Here is a 14,675-nt window from a genome sequence, read left to right as displayed (position 1 = left end):
AAATATTTTTTCAGTGACTCAAAAGATACAACATATTTCAAATTCAGCCATTTTCGCTGGGCTCATTTTCACGTGGTTTAATGTGGGGTCTTTTAATAAATTTTATAGAATACAGTTATGGTTTACAGTTTTAATCTGGCTAAAAAACTAGTCAAGAACCGATTATCAGTTTCGGTTCTGGTGCGATCTAAGTCCCTGCTCTTAAACATTACACTTTTGTATTATTTTCTTGCATTTCAAATACATTTTGCCAGAATGTTATATGTGTTCGCATAATTGCTAAAGTACAGTAATTATATTTGATACATTGATTAATGGCCTAGTTTACACCGCGCGATCTGATCTATGCCCTAACCTATACTCCGACCTAAGGTAGGCTACTAATAAACTGTTTACACGCGTTATGTTGTATGGTCTAAGATGGGTCAGGGATCGTCAAAAAGTGGCCTGACCCAAACAAATCTGCGAGCATTTACACCGTTGTGAACTATCGGGTTGGGTCAAATATAGTGTATAGGTTGCGGACTAAACGTACGGTGTAAACGTGCTCATCGATTCAATAAAATCGTATTAATATGCATTTTCAGTTTATTCAATGATTATTATTTCAAATTAATTGCAATAGCACTTGTCATCCTAATCTTTTTTTTTTAGGTGTTTAGTGTGTCCTCAGCCTACTCCATGTATTTTGGCTATATCTCACCCCAATCTTACATACGCTTAGGTTATCTTTATTTATATTCATACAAGCAAAAGTTAAGCTGGCTATACTGAAATAATCGTTTTCGTTTCTATTCTACTTCCAATGGAAACAGCACACTAAATATGATTTACACCGGAATAGAATCGAATTAAGTCTTGGTGAAAACTAAGCTACTGAAATCTGTAATTCGATCGAGAGCTCAAAATCGCTTTCCATTCGATTCCTAGCGCTTTTCCGTTTCTGGATCCGGAAAACAATAAATATTGCGTTAATAACGGCGAGAAATTAGAGTTCATCAAAACCGGGGAGAAAAACATTATTTGGGAGGGAAAAAAGACTTGGACGAAGTTCCGTTTTTTCATCTGAAGAGGCAGAAATAAAATTCTCTCAATTTGAGCATCACTTACTATCAATTCAACACGATCCAACACTCACCGTTGATTTTTTCTTAACTCAGCTTGATACGGCTCGTGGACAGTAATAATGCATTCACAAGAGACCACACACTAGATTATCTGCCTAATACTACTAATTGTTAATTCGCACTTTGCTTGCCCCTCCTACCTCCTAGGGCTACCTACGGCTACGGCTCCTACGCGTCACTGCCATCGACATATAGAATGGACTGAGCATTGCGATAGGTTAGCGCGCGTCTGCTTTAGAGTGAGAGGTACTACACCTGAGGCCTATGTTTGTCTCTTTTGCAAGCTTCTGATTTGTTATTTCGTCCTCCTCCGTGAATGGAGGGGGACGAAATAACAAATCAGAAGCTTGCAAGAGAGACAAACATAGGCCTCAGGTGTAGTACCTCTCACTTCAAAGCAGGCGCGCGCTTGCCCATCGCAATGCTCAGTCCATTCTATTATATGTCGATGGTCACTGCGCGTCACATGCCGACCATAAACTTCTTCTTTAAAGATCCCTGTTGGATGTTGGATCACAGAGAGGCCGGTATCTTAGGCCGGTATTCATAGTCGGATCTTATATTTAAGATCATCTGAAGTACTGTCTTAATTATAGTTAACCATCTAATTAACCATTTGAACGCTACAAAGATTAGTGCTAAATAGATGGCAATTTCCATCAAATTATTAAGGTTATGGAAAAAGATAAATTTAACAATGAAATTAATAAGTAAATAAATTAATGCTATTTATTTTTAATATGTTTTGCAAAATTTAATTGCTTTTATAAAAAATAATATAGTCGCGTCAGTTTACATATAGATATATGTAGACAATAACAAGTACCCATATCAATGAGTCAAATTGGCGTAGCAGGTAAAGTACAAGATTCGTAATCCTAAGGTCCCAGATTCAAACCTAGCAGCGGCAAGTAAGAATAAAATAAAAAATAACATAATTTAAATTTAATTAATTAATAAAAATTTATTCTAAATGTAGTATGTGCTGTTAATAAAAATAATTTTTTAAAAATGAAATTTTTATTTTATTTTATTTTTCTTTGTAACTGTTGTGTAACGATTAGATAACATGTAATTATAACATGTTATATTGCTGAGTCGGAAATTGTAACTTACATGTAAGTTACGTGTAATTTCAGAGTAACGTAACCTGTTATATTCGGTTACATTGCTGTTACACTGCTGCTATATTATTGTGTTCACTGGGTATATACGTTAATAATCTTTGGAAGCACCAAACTTTATGCGACTGTGCTCTAGTTTACACCGAGCACTTGGTACGCGTATCAAGTAGTGAATTTAAGCTGATCAGCCAATGATTAAACACATTCACTAGTTATTTACTATTTGATACGCTCCAAGTGCTCGGTGTAAACTAGTAGAATGAAACGAAGACACTTTGAGACTAAAGCTTATTACGATGTATTATATATAAAACATTATGCTATTACTTGCTAGTTTGAAGAAAAATGGCGGACGTGTGAATACCTACTTTTCTAGTGTTCTAGTATATCATGATACTTGCTCTCTCTGCGCATGCGTCAATATCATTATCTGCACTGCAGTTTCAACACTTCTTGTACACTTCTTGTGCACTTTTGTACTTAATTACGAATTGTATGTGTGTGTGAAACATACAATGCCAGCCATTGTACATATAGCGTTTAACGCATGCGCAGAGAGAGTAATTATCATGATATACCTTTCCTTCTCGCACAGATCTTGGACACACTTGGTTTGTTCGCGTCGCCATGCTCCGACATGCTCCTACTCATTCCAACGCATTCTAATAGGTTGGCGTCATCGGAATCAACGTATTGGAGTGCGTTGGAGTGAATAGGAGCATCCCAGTGAACACAGTATAGGTCTGTTCGCATCACATGCCCCAACATGCTCCTATTCACCCCAACTCACTCCAATACGTTGATTCCGATGACGCCAACCTATTAGAATGCGTTGGAGTGAGTAGGAGCATGTCGGAGCATGGCAACGCGAACAAACCATAATATAGCAACAGTGTAACAGCAATGTAACCGAATATAACAGGTTACGTTACTCTGAAATTACACGTAACTTACATGTAAGTTACAATTTCCGACTCAGCAATATAACATGTTATAATTACATGTTATTTAACCGTTACACAACAGTTACAAAGAAAAATAAAATAAAATAAAAATTTCATTTTTTAAAAATTATTTTTATTAACAGCACATACTACATTTAGAATAAATTTTTATTAATTAATTAAATTTAATTTATGTAATTTTTTATTTCATTCTTACTTACCGCTGCTAGGTTTGAACCCGGGACCTTAGGATGACAAACCTTGTACTCTACCTGCTACGCCAATTTGACTCATCGATATGGGTACTTGTTATTGTCTACATACACTTATATGTTATAAACTGACGCAACTATATTATTTTTTATAAAAGCAATTAAATTTTGCAAAACATATTAAAAATAAATAGCATTAATGTATTTACTTATTAATTTCATTGTTAAATTTATCTTTTTCCATAACCTAAATAATTTGATGGAAATTGCGATCTATTTAGCATTAATCTTTGAAGCGTTCAAATGATTAATTAGATGGTTAACTATATAGATCGTAATTCTAAGAAAAATTGAATAGTATACATTTCCCACCAAACACCAAGTTACATGTAACGTACCTGTTAGTTGTAATTTCCCACTCAACAATGTAATTGTAATATAACATGTGTGTTATATTGCAATTATATTATTGAGTGGGAAATTACAACTAACAAGCACGTTACATGTAACTTTGTGTTTGCTGGGTTATTATTCTGTTTTTATTCAGCACATGATGAATTTAGATTTTGTGCATTTTTTGTGCGCAGTAATTGTAGACAAACATATTATAAAAATAATGTTATTTTTGAAAACATTATCTTTATAATAATTTTTTTTATTATCAAATAGATCTGTCATTCAGGATTTTATAATGTTGTTTGATTTCTGAGTCAACTACGACGCATCGTTCCGTAATAACATATATTGATACGAACGTGTTATGTTACGATTAAACAATTTTTGTTGAATAACTGTAACGTCAAAACGATGTATAACAGCTATATTACTTGCGTATAACAAATATTACGTAACAGGTTATTTCCATGTCATATAGCATCTACATATCACAAGATAACAATGTTAAATTACATGTAACTTCCATGTTATATTGCCGCTATAAAATGTGTTCACTGGGATGTTTGGGCATGTAACGCGAACAGACCCACTTTCTGGGTGTTTACGATAATGCCCTAGTTTACACCGAGCACTTGGTACGCGCGTATCAAGTAGTGAATTTAAACTGATCAGCCAATGATTAAACACATTCACTAGTTATTTACTATTTGGTACGCGTACCAAGTGCTCGATGTAAACTAGGGCAATGGCTATCCGAGTAATTTTCTCTAGGACCGAAATATATGATAAGCACAGCCATCTAATATCATTATAATTCGTGACAACTCAATGCTGGGTGCTTTCCATTTAGTAACACAAGTCGACACAGTCGTTCTATCTTTTTTTATGTTCAATGAGTAACAAAGATAGAACGACACTTGTGTCGACTTGTGTCATTAAATGGAAAGCACCTATAGCACTGATCTCATTAAAGTGGATATGGCATACCCTAATAATCTGAGGTGAAGAAGTGTGACCAATAGAATACCGGAAGCCATTAAAGTTGTAGTCAGCGTACACGCTTTTTGGCGGAACATTTGAATGACTAACACAAAATATATGTGTTAAATAAGATATATTGTAAAAATATAAAATATGATTATAATGTAACCAGTAAAAATGAATTAAAAAATTAATTAATTTACAAAATATATTAAAATGTATGTTTAGTAATTTGAAATGTTCTAAAATATTAATCTGGAATGTGTTTATTTGAATTTTTATAATATTGTTTTATGTCATACATATAACATTTAATATTATATATTTTTTTATAATTGTAAGTGACATTTGTAAGTGACTTTATAACAAATATTTTGTAATATTTAAAAAAATATTTGGTAATATATAACATTTTTATATATAAATTGAGTCAAAAAATATAAATATTTTATTAAATAAGAGGATAAATAAAAGATAAAAAAATAAAATTTTGCAGGTGTCTAAAAATCAAAAATTTTTATTTATAACCATCTTGTTAAATAATCTTACTAATAAATAATACTACTAATAAACTTATAAATAAGTTTAAAGGATATTGTTATAGCTTTTGTCCTCGTGTCCTTGTGTTGTAGTAATCCATACTTGCAGCTTGTAAAAAAAGTAACTATTAGACATAGATTAGCATAGATTTATTTAATATTTAAGTATAAATATTATAATGTACATAATAAAATGTATATACATGCATTATATACATGCACAGCATAGAAACAAATAAAAAATAAGATAATTTTTTTATCGTGTTTTTTAGAAAAAAGTAGTAATAGAAAAGTAGTAATAGAAAAATGTTATTTTGCGTGCTTTATTAAACTTTGCAAGTCACATGTCATTTAAACATAATGACAATAATGTTACATTATAAATATATTTTATAACATAAAATATATGAATTCAAAACAAACGTATCATTTAAAACTTAAATTTGTAATTTAAAGCAACATAATAAAAATGTGTATTCAACAAATACTTATGAGGTACATACAAAATATTATTTATCACATCATTCATCCAAATAATTTTTCTATTCATATCATGTCTAATTTTTGTTCCAATAGCCTTGTTTGAATATATTTTATTCGCTGCATACAGCCGCAAAGATATAAAAGTTTGACAAATATTTTTAATTAACTCATAAATATGATTTCCTTCTATAGGAGTATCATCGAACATATGATCATGCAATGACGTAAAAAGTTTACAAGGACTTTGAATGAGATCACATATAATTCTTGCACAAAGTATATCACAGAAGTTTGATTCTGACGGTATCGATTCAACTTTATACAGAAAATGTCTGAACATTTTTTCACTGTACAAACAAATATCAGATACTGATTTACTAGGAAAAAAAAGACCGTTTTTGTTTTTCACAGCAATAAGAAGGTCAACAGCCAAGTCATCATGCGTTTGAGGTTCATGAATAAGAGCCCAACGACATATATCACATTTTACTTTTGGATTTTTTTCATCCAGCAGTTTTTTAACTACCCAACCAGCAATATATCCGACACATAATTTGGAAAATTCGGAAATAGATTCGGTAACAAAATGTTCGGTTGCAACTGGAATAAACCTCTTTGAAAATTGTAATTCATATGATAGCAAATCATTTTGCTCCAATTCATATTTCTTTGTAATACGAAAATTAAACATTGCTTCATTAACAGAAGAATCATAACAATCAATTATTTGCTTGGAACCAGTTGAAGATACTGTCAGAATGGTCGTATTATCCATAACTTTAACATTGCCATTTGTGGCAACTATCTGATGACGTACAAGTAATCTTTTGTACGCAGATATAAATTGTGTTGCAGTTGGATTTGGACACCATCCTCCACAGTTTCGAATAGCGCAAAAAAACAATTCAATATGATCTTGACTAAGCTTATACGTTAACAAATACCGCATTTGCGAATTCTGTGGTTTTACATATTTGTCAAAGATCGCACAAGTACCGAATAAACTGCTGTTATAAAACCAGTGAAACCAACATGTCTTCTAGTATAACATATTTGTACTCCTTCTATATTTGTTTTTGTTTTTAAATAATTTACTTCATTCAAAATACGAGGTCGCCAATAAGCTTCATTAATAACACGAAGAGCTGATTTAAATCCTTTAGCTAAAGGATTTCTAGAATTAAGGAAATCGAAAATTTTATCGATGCATTGAATAAATTGTACAGTTGCTTCACTATTTTTAAATTGTGGTAAAGCCAATTGTTTATCACAAAATGAAATGGAATCAGCGACGCTATTACTCAGAGTTTGAGCTGCAAGAGAAACTTTCATTTTCATTTTCCAATATTGAATGTGTTCTTTTTTCAATTTATTGCCTGCCTTTAAGCCTTCTTGTTCTTGAACATGTTGTAATTTTTTAATGAAATCCCATTTAATTTCATTTCTTTCACTGTCTCGAAAAACTTTTAAAGTATCGAAACAATTTCGCACAAGTTTAAGCATGTGACATGCGTCAAGAATTACATATACTGCTTTACCAGTACTTGGATGAAAAAAGAACAAAGGCTTTTCGATATTAACATCAACTCCTAATTTTCGCATTGTTGCAAAATGTGCTGGGACCATCAAATGTTATAGAAACTACTGTGACACCTACATCATGTAAACGACTTAAAGCTGTATTAATAATTCCTGCATTTGTTTCAGAATCAATACCATTTATAAAAAAGTAGGCAATTGGAATTTTCCAATGATTATCTAAAGAAACAACCATTAAAACTAAGACATCTTTTGCTAATGGAAGATTGTCAGTATTAACATTTTCGTTAAAAGATCCGAAATTAACGTAACCACGTACTACTCCATTTCGTAGACGCTGAGTACCTGTTTTGATGCTCATTTCGTCAAGAACTAATGAAACTAAAAGTTCTTTATTTTGTTTTCTTGCTTGCTCCGCTTTATTTTTCAAGGTATCAAAACTTTCTTGTGTTAAGCCAGGCTCACAATTTAAAGAAGAATACCATGAACCAATAGTACGTGAATGAGGTAAAGCTGATAGAAACTTATTTCGAACAAAGTTGTAAGCTTTGGGAGAATAGAAATGTAGAGTCATGGCAAAAGAGCGCAAAGCAGGAGAATATTTTTCACGAGAAATTGTAATCTTTTTATGATTTTTAGTAAATCTTTTTAAAAACTGACTTATATCTTCATTAGGAAGAGAATCCAAACAAAAAATTCCACTCTCAGGGACATTCTTATTTCTACGTAATATGCTTACTATATCCTTCAAAGAGGCAACTTTTTTCTTCAATCTGGATATGCGTTGATTCCTAATTTTCAGTGCCTTAGACTTCAACATATAACAATGCTTCAATGTAAGATATTTTTCACGAAGCTTTCTTGGTGAACTGCAATAGTTATGATCCGATTGAATTAAATTTAATCGTTGTACTTCTGCTACTGTACTTTTCTGGCTTAATGTAACAAATGTTGAATTATTGTCTTCGTTTGTATTCTCACTGAAATCTGATGTTATAGAGTCAATAATATCATAATCTGAAACAATGATATATTTATTAACATCTTTTATAAGCTACAAATATTTCTTTCAAAATAGTATAATGCAATTTATTAATATTTACACATTTATAAGATTCTACATATTTTATTATTTACAATGTTTGTATAAAATAATTTGGATATTATAAATTAGATAAGTTATAATAAATAAAAAATAAAACAAAAAATTAATTTGTGAAAATTCAATCAAAGCTTTTATACATACTGTTATTATCAATTGCATTGTTTTCTAAATGATGCAATGTATTAACTTCCATATTTAATATTGTTATTTCCTCATTCTGTGATAAACTATTGAAACTCTTGTAGGATTCTATCAACATTAAAAAATAAGTTTAAAAAAATGGATAACAAATGAAATATATTAGAATATAAAAATTAAGAAGTATAAAAAATGAAATTTTTACCTGTAGAATGATTATTATTGTTTATCGTATTTTCATTCAAACTGTGCAATGTATAATTTCCAATATTTGAAATCAAGTTTGGATCGGTATATACAGCATCTTCTTATATATTTTTACATATATTTGTACATTTCGCAAAAAATATGTAACAAAAAGAAGCAAATTTATTACTACAAAAACTGTAATGGTTAATGAAATGTAAAATCTAAAATTTAAATCTAAACAAAAAAATGTATAAATATATAAATATAATAATATATAAATATATGAATGTATATATTAATATATGAAATATATATAAATAAAAAAGTTATTATGTAATTTATGTAAAAAAAAGGTTACAACTATTATTGCATTTGCGTATTAAATTTCGATTTTTAAACATTACATTTTACATATAGTCTAATATTTTAAAAAAATGTTTAAAAATATATTACATAATTTGAATAATTTATGTACATTAAAAATAAAAATAACATTTTATACAATTTTCAGAATTTAGAATAGTATTATTTTATAACATATACTTTAAAGTACAATTATTAATAGAAATAAAATTGTAATAATCATAAATATATATTTATTTTGTAAAAATAATTAAAAAATTAATTGTAAAAAGTTCTTCAAAAAATACCTCTAAATATTGTTAGTATTGCGTTCTTTTTCAATCGTAAAGTTTTTCTTTGTCCGTGACGTAAAAAACAATTTTCTTCAAAATGAATTGAACATATTAAATCTTGTATAGTAGGATAAAAATTTTCCATTTTTATGTAAGATAACCATTTATTTAAAAGTTGTGAGTTGTTTACAGGAAATCTAGAAAAATTGTTATTAATTATATAAAATTTAATTATTATATAAAATAATTGATTATATAAAATAAAATTTAATAACTACTACATACAACACTCTTGCATTTTTAACATTTTTAATATATGTAACTCGAATAAACAATGATGATCTTCTTTTCATATTTTATTACAAACAAAATTTTATTTCATTAAAATATAAAACTACTTAAAAGTAATTTAAAAATTATATGAATCATATAACTGCAATTACATATTTAAATTTTATTTTTACAATTAAATGTCTTATAAATTATATAAACTTTTTAAATTATAAAGAAAAAGTTATACAGCTTACTTGTGAAAAGATCGAAGATCTGTCCCTTTCTTTACCTTACATATTGCACATTCCGATTTGTATTTGTTGAATATTGTCGGAACACTTCCTGATTTTAAATATGTATTTTTATTTTCTACATAAAAGTGTTTTTTCTCAAAATGATCTGAACATAGCCTTGAATCTTTTGATATTCTTATATTTAAATCCAGGTTCATATTTTTAATCCATTTTTCAAATAATTGTGAATATTTTTCCTTGTTTGGGAATCTGTAAAAAACATTTTAATACATTATATATTAAACATATTATTATTAAACTTTTCAGACTTAAGCTTACTCACCTATGAAACGTTCGTTGTTTATTTTCACTTCCTTTTCCACAATAAACACATTTTTTCATTTTGGAATCTCACTATTTTTACTATTTCTATTATAAAAAAAGTAATATTTTGGATAAAACTGCTATAGACACACCTGCGTCTATAGATAATTAATTTATACACGTGGAATTTCGTATCATCGTCACAGTATACTGTGTTCGTATTCGTATACACCGCCATATTGTGTACAGAGACTACAACCTTCAATTGGTCACACTTATTTCGTCCTATGCCATATCCACTTTAATGAGATCAGTGACCTATAGCCAAATCAACATCACGAGCGAGTTGCAAGTTCCGTGAGTTTGTATCAGGGGCTCGATTCTTGAATTCATTCGCAAGAGAAACGTATTCGCAAATTCTGTTCTTACAGAAAAGTTGGAAATTTATTGACTATCGTATGACTTTTAACCAATAAACTTGCAACTTTTCTGTTAGAGCGGATATTTTCGCATACGTTTTCTTGCGAATGAATTCAAGAATCAAGCCCCAGGTAACCTAAAAGATACGATATAAATAATTTGATTATACAATTAAAAATAATTTGTTTTTAATGTATGGTAAGATTATTAACTTCATTAAAATAGTAATTGTAACACAATCATGTATTTTTAAAGTATTGTCTAAAGTAATATTAAAGAGATTATTTTATTTACAAATATTTTATTTATTTATTTGTCTATCAAGTTTCTATTATAACGATATTATTTCAAAACCTAATATAAAATTTAATTAAACATTGATTCTTAATAAATGTTACTATGCACTTGCATTACAAATTAAAAAAACTTATTGTAAACATTATTATTAGTCTTACATTAGTGAAATATTCATGCATAACATTCATACATAAAGATATATGATTTTTTAAGTAAAATACCCACATAGAAATGAAACCTCCAGTAGACGTCTAATGGACGTCTGCCATGGAAGTTTAAACTTCCAGTGGACGTCCATTAGACGTCCTATATAGAGCCATTAGAAATCCACAGTTCCGCACTGTGGACGTCTATTAGACCTTCAATAGAGGTCGTCAAAGAGGTCTATTAGACGTTGTGTGGATCATTAACAGAGGCTTCACGGAGCCTCGATGGATGACTTACGGACGTTTCGTGGATAATTAATAGAGGCTTCACGGAGCCTCGATGGATGATTGACAAAATAAAAATTTAAAATAAAAATTTTATTTCTTTTAAATTATTTTTATCAACAGTACATACTAAATTTAGGACAAATTTTTATTAATTAATTAAATTTAAATTAAATTATTTTATTTTATTCTTACTTGCCTCTGGTTTTGAACCCGGGACCTTAGGATTACAAACCTTGTACTATATCTGCTATGCCAATTTGACTCATCGATATGGGTACTTGTTATTGTCTACATATACATATATGTTATAAACTGACGCAATTATATTATTTTTTATAAAAGCAATTAAATTTTGCAAAACATTAAAAATAAATAGCATTAATTTATTTACTTATTAATTTCATTGTTAAATTTATCTTTTTCCATAACCTTAATAATTTGATGGAAATTGCGATCTATTTAGCATTAATACTTTGAAGCGTTCAAATGGTTAATTAGATAATTTTAACTATATAAATCATATATTTTAAGAAAAATTGAATAGTTTATTATTCTGTTTTTGTATTCAGTACATGATAAATTTAGATTTTGTGCATTTTTTTGTGCGCAGTAATTGTAGACAAACCGTTATTTTGGAAAACATTATCTTTATGATAATTTTTTTAAATATCAAATAGATCTCTCATTCAGGATGCTATAGTGTTGTCTGATTTCTGAGTCAACTACGACGCGCATGGACGGCTCAAAAATCGGACAGCATTGTGATATCTTTTATGAGATATTAAGCTGATATCATTTAGCTGTGATATCATAAGGATAACATTTTCAAGAAACTTAAATGAAACTCTTCCATGAGATATCTCAAAGACCTATCTTAGTAGACGTCTCTGATAAATGTTACCATTTGGACATCATTTCCAAGATATCTAAATGTTTTCTTAAAAAAGTTCTCTTAAAGTTTTCATTCTGACAAGCGTGTTGTCTGGGTAACTTTTACCATGAAAATAAATGTTCCATAGAGCTATGGAAGTTTAATGGATCCTTAATGGACGTCTGTATAACTTCCATCATGGAAATAATGTTCCATAGAGCTATGGAAGTTTAGTGGATCCCTAATAGACATCCATCTAACTTCCACTATGGAAGAAAACATCCAATGGAGCTATGGATGTTTAATGGATCCCTAATGGATGTCTATCTAACTTCCACCATGGAGGTAAACCTCCAATGGAGCCATGGACGTTTACTAGACCTCTAATGGACGTCTGTCTAACTTCCGCCATGGAGGTAATCCTTCAATGGAGCCATGGAAGTTTACTGGATCCCTAATGGACGTCTACCTAACTTCCGCCATGAAGGTAAACCTCCAATGGAGCTAAGGAAGTTTACTAGACCTCTAATGGACGTCCATCTGACTTCCACCATGGACATAGACGTCCCATGGATCTATGGAGGTTTAATGGACGTCCATTGGACATCCACTGGATGTCAATTTCTATGTGGGTAATGATAACACCATGCAACTTTTATCATTAACAATTGTTACAAGAAAGAAAAATATTTATACTTAAATCTTTATTTTATTTGTAATCTAAAAAATATTATTAATAATGATTTATTTAGTAATTTTACATAATTTATCTCATTTGTTTCAAAGTGTTAACACCATCTGTTTAATAAAAAATAACTTTTCTAATATATATGTTAGTTAATAATAAATAATAACATTTATTGAGAATCAATGTTTAATTAAAATATTATATTAGGTTTTGAAATAATACCGTTATGATAGAAACTTGATAGACAAAAAAAATATTTGTAAATAAAATAATCTCTGATATTACTTTAGGCAATACTTTAAAAATACATGATTGTGTTACATATAATTACTATTTTAATGAAGTAAATAATCTTATCATACATTAAAAACAGATCATTTTTAATTGTAATAATCAAATTATTTATAATATTTACATCGTATTTTTTAGGTTACCTGCTACAAACTCACGGAATTTGCAACTTGCAACTCGCTCGTGATGTTGATTTGGCTATACTAGAGAGCCTCTGAGGGAGAGCAGAGAGTGGCAAACCGCGTTTCTTCTGATTCGATGAGGGCTTTAAGCACGCGGTCACATGATCAGGTTATCGCTCTCACTCTCTCAGAGGCTCACTAAGGTTGCTTTCACACGGGGCGTAACTTGCGTAATGCGTAACTTGCGTCGACCAATCACATTGTCGTAGGTCACTTTAAAGCGTCTTTAACGTGCCCTGATTGGTCGACGCAAGTTACGCATTACGCAAGTTACGCCTCATGTGAAAGCAGCCTAAACAGACAGAGACCGCGTTCTCTTCTGATTCGATGGGGGCGTTCACGTGATCAGTTTGCCACTGTGACGTCCCGTCGTCCCAACCCCTCCCCTTTTTCTTTTTTTTTCCTATTTCTATATTTTTACTTATATTTATCCTCTATTAACCCCATGGCTTTCCCTGATACTTATGTATACCCGCAAAATAAGAATTAAGGTCCATTTGAATGTGACAAGGTACAGACTACTAGAGTAGTATTGAACTGACTCAGCATGACAATCTGAGCAGACCTAAGACCCCAGATGCTTATTCTTGAATCATACTCGGGGAGCCATCTAGCGTACTAGAAGTAAACTAACACGCGATTCAGTCCTATATTATTGGCCTAGTTTACATCGTGCATTTGATACGCGTATCAAGTAGTGAATTTAAGCTGATCAGCCAATGATTAAACACATTCACTAGTTATTTACTATTTGATACGCGTATCAAATGCACGATGTAAACTAGGCCATTGATACCTTTTCAATTTCACTACTCACGCTTATTTTAAAATTCTGAATGACTGCTTTTCGCAATTATGATGGTTATATCAAGATTAATATTGTTTATGGGAAAATTAAAATTATTCACGAGATATAATCATTTAAGGGTCTTACTCGAGACTACATAAGCGAAATATTAATTAACGAATGAAAATCGTTATTAAATAAATTAATTTTACTAATCTTACCAAACTAAAATAACTACTCTGAGGTTTATTATACCAACCCTTCGTGAACCTAACTATTAATTATCTAATTGGTTATTGCTAATAAACAATTAGATCTTATAAAACTAAAGGTACAACTAGTAAAATTAATGACAAATTACTGCGCCGACCCTGTGCAAATAAGAATTATGTTTTATTAAATAAGAATTGCATTTTGTTAATTAACTCATTATTCTATTAAGTTTTAAAAAGTATTGCACCAG

At 30.0% G+C, this 14,675-nt stretch overlaps 1 protein-coding gene across 5 annotated transcripts in view; it reads right to left on the bottom strand.

Moving 5' to 3' along the window:
• LOC105833462 (rho GDP-dissociation inhibitor 1) overlaps positions 1–1,322 on the bottom strand; it is a 70,801-nt gene extending 69,479 nt beyond the window's left edge. The window contains exon 1 of one of the 5 annotated variants that reach the window (XM_036290429.1): positions 1,139–1,322. The gene's annotated coding sequence lies outside the window, so the exon portion shown is untranslated. Of the gene's footprint in view, positions 1–1,110 lie in introns of all 5 variants that reach the window. The other 4 variants (XM_036290428.1, XM_028191187.2, XM_036290432.1 and 1 more) reach the window with 4 other exon arrangements.
• Between the last annotated feature and the right edge of the window lie 13,353 nt (positions 1,323–14,675).

Source organism: Monomorium pharaonis, chromosome 8 (assembly GCF_013373865.1).
Source record: "Monomorium pharaonis isolate MP-MQ-018 chromosome 8, ASM1337386v2, whole genome shotgun sequence".
NCBI lineage: Eukaryota > Metazoa > Arthropoda > Insecta > Hymenoptera > Formicidae > Monomorium > Monomorium pharaonis.
This window is presented reverse-complemented; position numbering and strand designations above follow the sequence as displayed.